Below are 12,111 nucleotides of genomic sequence, written 5' to 3'. Positions count from 1 at the left end.
GTCGCACAGAGTCGGACACCACTGAAGTGACTAAGCACGCACGCACATACACAGGGAGCCCAAACCAGGGGTCTGTGACCACTTAAGAGGGGTGGGATGGAGTGGGAGGTGGGACAGGGAGGTTCAAGAGGGAGGGGACATATGTATACCCATGGCTGATTCATGCTGATGTATGGCAGAAACCAACACAACACTGTAAAGCAATTACCCTTCAATTAAAAATAAATAAGTAAAAAAAAAAAAAAAAAACTAAGGCTCAGAGAGGTGAGGTCACTTGCCCAAGGTCACAGAGTGGGAAGTGGAGCCAGGATGTGAACCCAGACTCTGAATCCTTAACCTCTTCCCTGTCCACTTTCTAATGGACTCCCCAGCACACACCCGGAAGTCCCTAACTCCTCCTCAGTGACACGCATCACCAGAGACTTGAAGACCACTAGGAGACTGAATATCTTGAGGACAGGAGCTGTACCTGTCAAGAGTCATCCCAGCAGCCCATCGTCTAGCCGGGCCACCCCCAGTACGCACTCAGACAGGCAGAGGAAGAGCAGGGAAGGGCTCCCAAAGGGCTATGACCACACAAGGTTTGGGGAGCAGGAGCAGAGCTAGAACCCCCAAGACCTTCGCCCCTGGGCCTCATGGAAACAAGGGGCAAAGCAGACCTGAGAGTAAAGGCCTTGGATAAGCCCAGAGCAAGGCAATCCACACGTGAACAAAAACTACAGTGAGTTCGTGGACAGGACCAGCAAACGTTCAGAGCGGGGTTGCAGACAGCACGATGCCTCCGCCGTTCACACTGCTGTTTGTAACAACGTGGGCAGTGGCTGAAATATTTTGTACATGTTCGTGCTCAGTCACGTCCGACACTTTGTGACCCCGTGGCCTGTGGCCCACCAGGCTCCTCTGTCCATGGGATTTCCCAGGAAAGAACACTGGAGTGGATTGCCATTTCCTTTTTCAGGGGATCTTTTCAACCCAGGGATCAAGCCTGTGTCTTCAGCGTTTCCTGCGTTGGCAGACATATTCTTTACCACTAGGGCCACCTGGGAAGGTATTTCATAAAGGAATGACTCAAATGAATAATGCAAATTACTGGCGGCTGTTAAACTCCTTAAGAAAGCCATTTCACCATCTGGAAACTGACATTTATTCTTATTCATGAGCAGTGAACAGGCTACTCACAAACCCAAACTCCTAGTCTAAAATTTATTTTTCTAAAGAAATTACACTGGCCGGGCCCCCTTCTCTGCACACCCTCTGAAGATCTTATTTTGCTGTTGTTCAGCTGCTTAAGTCGTGTCCGACTCTTTGTGACCGCCATGGACTGCAACACACCAGGCTTCCCTGTCCTTCACCATCTCCTGAGAATTTGCTCAGATTCATGTCCCTTGAGTTGGTGATGCTATCCAACTATCTCATCCTTTGCCACCCTCTTCTTTTGCCTTTGATCTTTGCCAGCATCAGGGTCTTTTCCAATGAGTTGGCTCTTTGCATCAGGTGGCCAAAGTATTGGAGCTTCAGCTTCAGCAACAGTCCTTCCAATGAATATTCAGGGTTGATTTCCTTTAGGATTGACTGCTTTGATCTCCTTGCAGTCCAGGGGACAAGAGTCTTCTCCAGCACTACAATTTGAGAGCATCAGCTTTCCAGCACTCAAGTCTTCTTTATGGTCCAACTCTCACATCCATACATGACTACTGGAAAAACCAGAGCTTTGACTAGACAGACCTCTGTCAGCAAAGTGATGTCTCTGCTTTTTAATATGCTGTCTAGGTTGGTCATAGCTTTCCTTCCAAGGAGCAAGCGTCTTAATTTCATGGCTGCAGTCATCGTCCACAGTGATTTTGGAGACCAACAATATAAAGCCTATCACTGCTTCTTCCACTTTTTCTCCTTCTATTTGCCATGAAGTGTCTTATTTAACGCAAACTGAGGACAGGTGACGCGGTTTGTGGTTCTGCACTTTACGACTCCCATCAAAGTGCAAGGAAAGGTCTCCGCCTTTGAAAACACGGGCAGAGGCCAGGCTCTGCGGGCTCAGAAGAAGGTGATGAGGATGCCCCAAGGCTGACTGTCCCTACCCCTGAGAACGCCCTGGGGTCTCCTCAGCTCTCTGGCCAGGACACCAGGGTGCCTGCCCCCTCCACCCTTCACTCCGTTGGCACCTGATCACCATGACCACACCCGTCCTGCATTCGCCTATTCCCATCAGCTAAAGGCACCGAACAAATGACTCAACAGCTCTCTTAAGAATGACGGCACCCCTCCCTCCTGGTCTGCAGCCTGCCCTTGGCCCAACCCCAGAGGCGGGGAGGTCAGGTCCCAACAGGGAAGGACTCAGTGACTCACGACTGACGTTCTGGCACGTGGGCACCAACTGATGCCTCCCAACCCCACAGAACTCCTCCTCTTCCCTCCTAACCCTCCTCCCCTCCCCAATTTCCCCCCAGCTTGGCAAGTGGACCCATCAGCCATCCAGGCCCTGGACCAGAAGCTGAAATTGTCCTGGACTCTCCCCCCATCATCACCCTTTGTGCTGAGTCACCTCCTTTATCCTTCCAGAATCTGCCCTCTTTATCCCACTGATCCAAGCTGGCAGCCTCTCTGAGCGGGGCTCCGGCACATCCTGCTTTTTGTCCCCTGCATCTATCTCCCCCAGACACCAGAATGCCCCACCTTGAATCCTGATGAGGTCGTTTCCTTGCCAGAAGCCCTCGGCCACTTTCCACATTTTACATCTAACAGAATGCAGGTGAAACTCCTGGGCTTCAAAAGCTGGGGCTCCATCAGCCTGCCTCTGTTCCCTCCCAGGTTTACCTTGTCGCTGTCCTGACCCCACCAAGCCAGTCTGGGGGTTCCTGGTAGCTTCTTGCCTCTGTGTCTTTGCCCCTGAATCCCTGCCTACCTCTCTCAGATCCCCTCCTGTGCTAAGTGGCTTTAGTAGTGTCTGGCTCTTTGCGACCCTATGGACTAGAGTCTGCCAGGCTCCTCGGTCCATAGGATTTTCCAGACAAGAATACTGGAGTGAATTGCCATGCCCTTCTCCAGGGTAGCTTCCCAACGCAGGGATTGAACTCGCATCTCCTGTGTCTCGTGTACTGGTAGGCAGGTTCTTTACCACTCAAGCCACCTGGGAAGCCCTCCTAGCACCCCTCCTAGCTGACCCCATAAGTGAGGAAGTGCCCCCAACCCCCAGCAGGGGTAATGATGCCCACCCTGGATTGCTGGGCTGGGCTGAGCCTGGCTTCTGCGTCGCCTGCTGTTTTCTACTAACATCCTCTTCTCCGACTAGAGTCTTGGCCACAGTGGTCTCCAGCCCCCAGCACAGAGCCAGGCCGGGAGCAAGGAAGAAACACCGAGCAGCTCTTTCCCTCCTGCCCCTGGCCTCCCAAACACGCGGGCCACCGATAGCGGGACAACTGTCTTCTCTTCTTGGAATCCCAGAGTGCAACCAGCTTGAGGTGGGACCAGCAACATAAGCCGCAGGAATGCAAATGAAAGCAAAGTGAAAACGCAGGGCCCCTCATTGCAAAAGGGTAAGACTTTCAGGAAGGTGATGGCAGAGTGTTGAACCAAGCACGGGGCCCCGGGCAACTGCCCAAGTCACATGCCCTTGAGGCCAGCCCTGGTTCTGGCCTCCGAGGGAAAGCTTCCATAGGGCCCCCTGCCCCGAACAGCCTCTTGAGCTGCCAAGGGCCATGCTGCTGGAGCAGATGAGAAGCTCTGTTAACCAGGTTGGCATTCCCTTGCCAGCTCCTGTCCACTCAAGCCTCCCTTGAGCAGCAATGACTCGTCTTAGGGACCTCATCCCCAGGAAGTCAGGTCCTTTCGGATGTCCAGTACCACTCCCAGCCTCAGTGGGAACTCCGGGACAGCTGCCAAGCCCACTGAGGAGGGCAGCGCCCTGAGACAGGGTCCACAGCGCATTCTCAGGTTGCTTCTGCAAGACGCTTACATTCACTTGCCCTTGACCTCTGTCCTTATAAAACAGGCCAGGAATAGGACTGTGAAGGCCCTTCCAGTTGTAAAAGTCCACTAATCCCTTTTCCCATTTAAGGAGTTAATCAATATTTCCTATGGAATAACAAAGAAACTGAATTCAAATTCTTGTCAAGTTTTTGTATTTTGGGAAGATGCAGGAAATGCTGATTTAATTTAAGCCCCCGCCTCTTTTTTTTTAAAGAGAAGAGTTGACCCCCAAAAAGGCAAATAAACTCACCATACTGTTAGCAGATAGAAATGGCCTATTGATCAAGGCATCTTTCCTGAGAGGCCCAGCTGGACTAGCCCTCTGATTCCTTCTCAACACAGATCCCTAGGGAACCACTACCATCGGGTCAGAGCTGGCCTCCCCTGATGCAGGACCTCACCAAGGTCGCCACTACCAACAGCTGGTCCCGTTAACCGTGAGGGACGCAGTCTCTGCCCGCAGAGAACCAGAGAACACAGAGGATGTTGCTTCGGGGCTTGCACTCAGCCCGACAGTCCTCCAGGCCCAGCTATAGTGATTTGCTGTCACTAACTGTGGTCTTTTGAGTCCCTGCTCAGGGCTTTTGAGTCCTTCTTGGCAGACCCCCCACTGACCTGATAGCAGATTTCATTTCGGAGAGTGGCTCGAGTTGCCAAGTTAAGCCCCTGTCCAAGGACAAACACCAGACTGACCCTGGCTATCACGGGAGGGTGATAACAGCCCCAAAGATACGAGCAGAGTGTATCACGTCCTGCCGGGCCAGATGGGCGGCAGCATCTTATCTCCCATTTCACATCGCCATCTGGAAGGTATTAGCCCAATAGCCCCTTCCTCACAGGCCCCTTGATTTTATTCTTCTCGAATCCCCAAGTGCACACGATCACGTAATAGGACAAGAGCTAAGGCCAAGACTCGGCTCAGACTGAAAGTGCAATGCAAGCCAAAGGAAAAAAAAAAGCAATTAGAAATTGCTGGCTTAGAGAGCTACGCTCAGTCCATAGGAGCACCAGACAATCAGTCCAGCAGAGGCCTGGGGTTTGATACAAGGAGTCGTCGAGATGGGAGATCCAGGATCATCCTCTTTCGAGACACAGCCACCGAGAAGCAGCCGAGCCAAAATCAGAAGGTGCCCAGAGAGGCTTGCAAATTGGCTGGAAACTCCAAAGCAGGCACATCAAGAGATCTCCAGTTGCCAGCAGCAGCCCACGTGAGCATGTACACAGCCCCTAAACACCACTGACCTTCAGATGTCCAGCCAACTGTAGGCTGGCTTCACACATGTTAACCCCGAGCTGGCTTGTTAATTCTGACCCAGCACATTCATACCCTCTTCACAGAGCGAGTCTGTGCTCAAAGGGGAGAAAGTACTATTAAACTTGGCTGAAGCAAAACTTAATCAGGAAGGAAAATATTAACTAAAGGAAAAGTTGTAAATACCATCCCAAGACCACAAGAGGCTTTGATCTGGGTTGGACCATCCAGCCCATTAATTCCCACCATTGTCTTTCCCAGTTCTTTGCATCCTCTCTCCAGGTGCAAGACCCCTTGCGTGGTTGCAGAGAATGCAGAGATGTGGATTCAGAGGACCAACCGGAAGCTGATATCAGATATCCAAGATTTAATTTCTTATTCAGAAAGTCAAAACCTATCTACTACATAAAGCAGCTCCAGAACCATGAAAAACCAGACCAAGAACAAGATCCTGTGCTACTCTGAACCATATGAAATTGCCAAAATTTTGACAGTTGCCAGTGTGGCAATTCATGTGCTTCAACCTAACAGCACCCAGCTCGACGCTGGAAACTCTAAGGTTCTGAACAAATCTAGGTGCAACCAATTGACTCAGCCTGCTGGGTACTGGCTACGTACATTTGTCTCAAGAGCGTGTAAATACCTTCACCATGTACTTCTGAAATGGTGTGAAGGAATCCCGTTATTCAGAAGAGACTTGAAAGTGACAGTGAAGTCGCTCAGTCGAGGCCGACTCTCTGCGACCCGACCCGTGGACTGTAGCCCGCCAGGCTCCTCGGTCCATAGGATTCTCCAGGCAAGAATACTGGAGTGGGTTGCCAGGATCTCCCCCCCGCCCAGGGATCCAACCCAGGTCTCCCACATTGCAGGCAGACTCTTTAACCTCTGAGCCACCAGGGAAGCTTAGGTGATTCCTTTTCTAAATTAAAAAAAAACAACAGTCCCACTTTATCATTCAGTTTTAACAAGGTACTTGCCTAAATAAAGGTTCAGCTAACCTTTCTGAAGTAGTTAAACCCACTCAGGCACATCCCATAGCAGAAAGACGAAAAAAAAAATCTCACAGGACAAACAGAGGAAACCAAAATAAACCGCACTATGTGGAGCAAGAGGAACAACAGAATCTGCAAGTCAGTATGGATTCCCTGTGCTTTCAACTTTGGAAAATTCTGAAGCTCCCTTTAGGAATCGGGAAACTCTAGAGAGGCTGTCACACAGAGCAGGGGCTCTCCCCCGTCCCTGGCTCTCCTGTCTGAAGTCGGAGATTAATCAGAAACTTCAGACACCAGCTGCTGGGTCAGGACTTCCCTACCCTGAGGAGCTGTGAACAGCCTGACAGGTGAGGAGAAAGCATCTGGACACGACTGCCTTACCCAGTGGTTCTCCAAGTGCGGACCCCAGACCAGCAGAAGCAGTAGCACCTGGGAACTTGTAAAAAAACGCAAAGTTTGCGCAGGCGGGGGGCCCTCTGCAGACCTCCTGAATCAGACACTCAAGGAATGGGGCAGAAATCTGGGCTGGAACTGGGTTCTTTTGAGGCATGCTAACCTTTGAACCCCGCGGACATGACTCAAATGAATAGTTTCCCAGCTGTATCCAGGGAGTCCTCAAGATCTAAAGAGACCCCTCTGCTTGGAGTCCTGACTATGGGCAAAACACCAGAGTTCCCAGATGTAACCAGGGTGCCCTATTTTACTCTGTTTAACAAATGGTAGTACAGCTGCATGGTTTCCATTGAAAAGCAATTCTGCTGCTTATTTAAAAAAAATAGAAAATAGTGAACAGATGGGAGTACAAGTGGCCACAGGCAATCTGGTCATTTGTAGAATGTTCTAGAGGGTCTGGGTTGGACTTTCTGTGCCATCCCAGGATGCCGAAAGTCAAAGGGAAGCCCAACCACCAATAGCGGGTTCAGAGGCTATTCCCCGAGGAGGGGGCAAGTCTGATGTCCTCCAGCAGCTTTAATTGGGCGGGGTGGGGGGAGGGTGCATTGAAATCCCGTCCATTGTATTTGAGAAATGCTGCAAGGACCAGGGTGTCCTGTCGGTTCTTATTCAGAAAGAAGAGTTCTTAAAAGGGAAAGATCGAGGGCCAAAGAAATAGTAGCGGCAGAAAGGAGGGAGAAAGCTCTGCTTTCTCTCCAGGGGCTTAAAGAAAATGCTCCAGCCCCACTTTCCTTACGTTAATTTTTTAAACATGTTTTTATTTAAATTTAATTTTTTCAACTTAAGGTCCCAACCCTGCTCGGGCGGGGTGGCAAAACTCCAGGGAGGATGTTCCAGACTGCCCTCTGCTTTCTTCCCTCCCTGCCACTACTCACCTCTCCTGCCTCTCCTGTCCCTGCTCTTAACAGGAACTTGGGTGATGTTATGGCCTGAATGTCTGTGTCCTGGCATTCCCACACAGACATCCCAATGCCCAAGGTGATGGCATTAGGAGGTGGGGCCTTCGGTAGGTGACTAGGTCATGAGGGTAGTGCCCTCATGAAAGGGGTTAGTGACAATATAAAAGAGACCTTGCAGAGTTCCCCAGGCCCCCCCATCCTGTAAGGGCATAGTGAGACATCTACAACCAGGAAGAGGGCCCTCACTCGAATCATGCTGGCACCCTGACTGTGGCCTTCCAGCCTCCAGAGCTGTGAGCAATACTTTTTGCTGTTTTGTTTGGCATCAGGATCTGCCCCAGTGAGGGACTGAACCCAAGCCGCCTGCACTGAAAACTCAGTCTTAACCACTGGACCACCAGGGAAGTCTAATAATTTCTGCTGCTTCTAAGTCACCCAGTCGGTGATATTTTGTTATGGCAGCAGGAAGAGACTAAAACAGATGGGGTGAGTAGGCAGGGCCATTTCTGAGGTTTAAAAAGCCACCACCACACACCCAGAATGCCCTTCTTAATTACTCCCACAGAGCAGCAAAGTGAAGTACAGTTGATTCTCTTTATTTGCAGTAATTACATTCTATAAAGTCATGTAGACACTGAATTAGCAAACACTGAACCACTGTTCCTAGGGGAAATATAGGGGTAGGTTCCTGTGGGCCAATGGCCATAGTGTTTTTGTCAACCGATCAAAATATAACCTTGTTTTATGTGACTTTCTGTTTAAAAATATTTTATCTAATGTGTAGCTAATATATATTCCTTAATATAAATTTATATATATTCCTTGGGGTTTCCCCAGTGCCTCAGCGGTAAACAATCTGCCTGCAATGCTGGAGATGCAGGTTTGATCTCTGGGTGAGGAAGATCCCCTGTCATGGCAACCCACTCAACTGTTCTTGCCTGGAGGGTCCCATGGACAGAGGGGCCTGGCAGGCTATAGTCCACAGAGTCACAAAGAGATGGACACGACTGAAGCAGCTTAGTAGGCATGCGCACAATATATATTCCTTAATGCTGAATTCATAGAAAACAGCACACCCAAATGAAGCTTAGCTAACACAAGCATTTTCTACATCAGGCTCATCATAGCCTTCTTGTGCTTTGAAAGAGCAACATCACCAACAAAATGCACAAAATCAGGAAAAGCATGGCAGTAAATATGGACTACCCCTTCCCCACCAATTTCCAGTAAGAATAGGACAACACGACTCTGGACAAAAGTCCAGTCACGCTGGCAAGGCACCAAAATCGCTCGTCGGCACAGAGATCTACCGAATCCTTCCACTGGAAAATAAACCCAGAGGGCTGGCCAGGCTCTCAGCATGGATTGAATCAGCCCTTGGAACTTAGTCATCGGTTCCTTCCTGCATCCTGTGTTCACACTTGGTCCCGGTCACAGGTGACACGGCGTCTTTACTCGTGTCTTCCCCGGACTTGGGAGAGGCCAGTGTGTAGGCAGGACCCCACGACCTGGGGGAAGGAAGGAATCCAGTTCGCTACAGCCAGAGGAGAAGTTCAGAACCAGGCTTGGTAGCCAAGCTGGACCTGCTTCAAAGCCCAGCTCTGCCACTCACTAGCTACATGTCCTTGAACACATTGGTATCTCTGAGCCTCGGTCTGCTCATCTGTAACAGAGCAGTCATAACAGAACCCCCTCCCTCCTGGGGGTGTTGCTCATTTACAGTGAGCAGTCTGCATGGCCCCTGGACCACAGAAAGTGCCCTCAGCAGGAGCTCGAAGAGCAGACATCACTGGACTATAGTGGGGCCTGGACAAGCCATTTGAAATACACAGTCTCAGGGCGGGGAGAGGACTTTAGGGGCACCAGTAACACCCCCAGTGGACTTTAGTTCTCCTGAGAGCCGCCCAGCCAAGTCCTCCTGTAGCCTTTGCTCCTATGGCCCCGGGGTCTCCCTGGAGCTCTGAATAAGGATGATCTCAGCCCCTGTCCAGGCCCCACTAAGGGTGAGCCCCTCCCACCGCAGCTGGAGGCCCTAGGCCTTGCTAAAATGGTGGGGGAGGACTTCCCTGGTGGTCCAGGGAAGAGAGCGCCTGCCAATGCAGGAAACGCGGCTTTGATCCCTGGTTGGAGAAGACCACGAAGCCCGTGCAGCACAACTTCTGAGCCTGTGCTCTCGAGTCCAAGAGCACAGCTCCTGAAGCCCGGGCACCCTACAGCCTGTCCCCTAAAACAAGAGAAGCCACTGCAACGAGAAGCCCGTTCACCACAACTAGAGAGTAGCCCTCACTTCCCAAAAGCAGAGAAAGCCCATACCCAGCAAAGAAGACCCAGTGCAGCCAAAAATCAATACACATAAATAAATTTTTAAAAATAAAATAAAAACGATGGGGGTCAGGGAGCGCCATGGGGGAGGGGAGGAAGCCAAGCAGGAGGAAGGTAAGGCGTGCCTGACTTCACCCTAGAAGCTTCTGCATACTCCTTGGGTGCTGAGGGTCTTGTTCCCCAGCTAGATTTCTCTTTAAGAAGTTAAATTCACACAGAAGAACTATGGTTGGCTCCCACCAGTAACAAACATTCAGAATTCGATGTCAACATGCACCCTCCTTAGAGCATCTGTTTCTGGCCTAGAGCTTTCTACTGTGTCAGCCCTACCCTGACATTTCTCCTCCACCAGGCAAACCTCCTCCCAGTTTATGGAGAGGTCGCTCGACACTGTCCCAGCGGGACAGCAGGAATGAACGGCCTGCCCCCTGAGACAGCCAGCTGTGAGGTGGTCAGCACACCCTGACCGCCAAGCAGACAGAGAAGGAGGCCCTCCCTATCACTCCCCTCTAACCCAGTTCAAGTTCAGCAACATTTCCCAAGGGCCAGCCGAACTCTGGCTGGGTGCTGTGGTTCCAGAGGTCACAACTGATCCAGTTCCTCCATTCACAGAGAGGGCCTCTGAGACAGATAATTCATAGGTATCTGAGAAGGGCAGTGACACCTGGGGCAAGGGTGACTGAAAGAGTTCAGAGGGAGGCTCGGGTCTCAGCCTGGGGAGAAGGGACTCCTAGCCTGTTCCATTCACTATGGCTCCCCAGTGCCCCGCACTAGGCAGCCAAAAGCAGCAGTTTTACTTATAAGATATAATTAAAATGTGTGTAGGGGGAATTTTCTGGCAGTCCAGTTGTTGGGGGGTAGGGGGTGGGCTTCCCAGGTGGTGCTAGTGGTAAAGAAACTGCCTGCAAACACAGGAAAATTAACAGAGGTGGTGGGTTCAGTCCCTGGGTCAGGAAGATCCCCTGCAGGAGGACATGGGAACCCACTCCAGTATTCTTGCCTGGAAAAACCTATTGATAGAGAAACCTGGTGGGCTATGGTCCACAGGATTGCAAATAGTCTGAGAGGACTGAAGCAACCTAACACACACACACCAGTTGTTAGGAGTCCGTGCTTGCACTGCTCAGGGCCCAGGTTTGATCCCTGGTTAGGAAACTAAGATCCCACAATCACACACTGAGGTAAAAAAAAAAAAAAATACAGTCAAGGCTCTTTTAAAAAGCAGAGACATTACTGTGCCAATAAAGGTCCATATAGTGGAAGCTATGGTATTTCTAGTAATCATGTATGGATGAGAAAGGCGGAGAATATAAGAGGCTGAGCCCCGAAGAATGGATGCTTTTGAACTGTGGTGTTGGAGAAGAATCTTGAGAATCCCTTGGACTGCGAGGAGATCAAGCCAGTCAATCCTGAATATTCATTGGAAGGATTGATGCTGAAGTTGAAACTCCAATCCTTCGGCCACCTGATGTGAGGAACTAACTCATTTGAAAAGACCCTGGTTCTGGGAAAGATTGAAAGCAGGAGAAGACGACGACAGAGGATGAGATGGTTGGATGGCATCACCGACTCAATGGACAAGAGTTTGAGCAAGCTCCGGGAGTTGGTGATGGACAGGGAGGCGTGGCGTGCTGCAGTCCACCGGGTCGGAAAGAGTCGGACACGACTAAGGGACTGAAAAACAATGAACAACAACAAGAATATATACATTCAGGTTCAGCTTCCGGGACACCTCTGGGACGGCAGTTGCTCCGCCCCTCTTCCGGGGTAATTTGCATATGTTCGTTGATTCCCAACAGCGATCTGCATTACAATTGGTGAAGCAACAAACACTTTCTCAGTTTCAGTGAATAACACCCTTAGATTCAGCTATTATTGCACGAATACAGTTTAAAAAAAGGGTGGGGGGAGAAGAATTGCTGAACTGGTGTTTAATGGAATTCACCCTCACCGTAAAGTTTTTCATTCTGTCCACTATAAATAGCTCTGGAGTCAACCTAAAACTTGTGCTCGCTTCGGCAGCACATATACTAAAATTGGAACGATACAGAGAAGATTAGCATGGCCCCTGCGCAAGGATGACACGCAAATTCGTGAAGCGTTCCATATTTTGCCATTTTCCCCCATATCCATAATCTATTCACATCAACTTATTAGCTGTAACTCGCTCATAAGCAAGGTAACTTAACCCATCGAGGGCCCCTGGATTCAGTCTGCAATTCCTCCT

At 50.3% G+C, this 12,111-nt stretch overlaps 1 protein-coding gene and 1 non-coding gene across 15 annotated transcripts in view; one reads left to right on the top strand and one right to left on the bottom strand.

Annotated features, from left to right (window-relative positions):
* TACC2 (transforming acidic coiled-coil containing protein 2) overlaps positions 1–12,111 on the bottom strand; it is a 230,714-nt gene that overhangs the window by 102,118 nt on the left and 116,485 nt on the right. The window lies entirely within an intron of this gene.
* LOC138428022 (U6 spliceosomal RNA) lies at positions 11,891–11,997 on the top strand. Its single transcript, XR_011252260.1, has one exon. It is a non-coding gene; the product is annotated as a U6 spliceosomal RNA (small nuclear RNA).

Source organism: Ovis canadensis, chromosome 22 (assembly GCF_042477335.2).
Source record: "Ovis canadensis isolate MfBH-ARS-UI-01 breed Bighorn chromosome 22, ARS-UI_OviCan_v2, whole genome shotgun sequence".
Taxonomy (NCBI): Eukaryota; Metazoa; Chordata; class Mammalia; order Artiodactyla; family Bovidae; genus Ovis; species Ovis canadensis.
Note: the sequence above shows the minus strand (reverse complement) of the source record. Positions and strands in the feature narration are given on the sequence as shown.